This window comes from Pteropus alecto, unplaced genomic scaffold (genome assembly GCF_000325575.1).
Source record: "Pteropus alecto unplaced genomic scaffold, ASM32557v1 scaffold164, whole genome shotgun sequence".
Lineage (NCBI taxonomy): Eukaryota > Metazoa > Chordata > Mammalia > Chiroptera > Pteropodidae > Pteropus > Pteropus alecto.
This window is the reverse complement of record NW_006439568.1, coordinates 6,248,153-6,249,897: the sequence shown is the minus strand read 5'-3', so window position 1 is coordinate 6,249,897 and position 1,745 is coordinate 6,248,153.

Below are 1,745 nucleotides of genomic sequence, written 5' to 3'. Positions count from 1 at the left end.
TATTTGGCACAACACTCTTATTATAAAGATGGGATAACAGGCCCAGAGATATATATTTTTTTAACTCTTTGGAATTACATATCAAGGTCAGAATCGTAACAACAATTTAGGCCTTTAAGTCAAATTTCTCACCATCAATTTGTGGATAGAATCATTTATGTTTTCTCCGTACATGAATCTATACCTATAATTTTAGCTGAGAAAATGATATTGTAGAGTTGAACTCTAGGATTCAAAGTCTGCTATAAAGAGATTGTGCAGAAAAAAAATATAAGCAGTCATGTAAGGATTTCTTTGAGAAAAAGTTATTTGTCAAAGCAGCTAAAAATGAGGAGGGGCCACTTTAGGGTTCTGCCATTTCTTACTAGCCAGAAAGTCCCAGAAATCTTGGCTGCGGCTCTCTGAAATTTAGGGATGCAAATTCAAATGATGTTCAACAGTGTTGGTGAATAAGGCGGGAAAGAACCAGATGGTGTGAGACTCAGTCAGGTGTTACCGATTAGATGGTGTGACTTGTGTTCATGTTCCCTAAGGCTGGGTCCTCTCTGAATAACGCACAAGGGAAGCCAGGGGATGCTTCAAAGCTTGGAGAGTAAGAGAGAATTTCATTCACTCAGGTCTGTCATAGAAATCTCACCACAAATGTGGTCTAGGGATCTATTTTAATCACATTCTGTAACTGTATCTACATAACTAAAACGAGCATGTGTTTGGGGACCTCAAAATATGAATGTTGCTCAGAGGGCAAATAGTATATTGATTTTTGTCTTCAAAAAGACAGAAACTTTGAATTTGAAAGTCAAATAAATCAAACTTTCTCATACCGATGAAGCCTAACTGGACCATAATAGAAGTTCAACCCGTAAGCAGTGGTGATTTACTGAGAAGGCTTACAGTAGCCGTCCTAAGGATATTAGACTGCCATTAAAACACACTTCCCAGGCTAAGCAAAGACTTTATAGCCAGGGTACTATACAGCCTTCTCAAATTTCAAAGGCCAATTGAAAGCACATTTAAATGCTAGGTCAGAAGCAGCCTCTGATGGAGGCAGGGCTGTCTAAGCATTGTCTTTGAACTCAGAGAAAGAAAAGGGTGTTCACTGTCTCTGTTGTTTCTTTAAAGGCAACTGGGGCCTCCAAGCATCTCTATGTCTCAAGTGCTCTCTGAGCTCTGAGAAGCATCCTCTTTCATCCCCAGCTCCAGGTTTTGTAAGAACTCCTGCCTTTGTTTGAACTCCTAGTCCTTTGTCCTTGGTGTGGAAATTAGAATAATGAAAAGGAAAATAAAGCACATCCTAGTAGAGGTGGTTAAAAAATTTTCGTTTTTTGTTTTTTTTTTTTGTACTATGAGTGTAAAGAATTATACAAAGTGGCTGGCTGTGGGCACATGTAGATGGTAGATGTATTATTGTTTGACTTGCATATGATTTTTAAGAACACTTTGAACCAATATTTAAAAATCCTGAATTTGGTATATAAATGTGGATTTTTAGTTTCTCTAGAAATATTTAGCCACACTGGGGTCTTGTTCTTTCACGGCTCCCACGAGCTTTTGCGGGACCGCTGAGCACACGCTCCCCTATACCCTGGCTCCTCAGAGTAGCAGTTACGAATTCAGGTCAGACTTGTGAGAGCCCAGTGGGGGAAAAGGGCCGGGAAGCTTCGAGAAGTGAGAAAAGTATATGGTCACAGCACTGACCTGACCTTTTGAAGGAAGGAGGGAAGGAAGAAAGGTTGTCGGAAGAG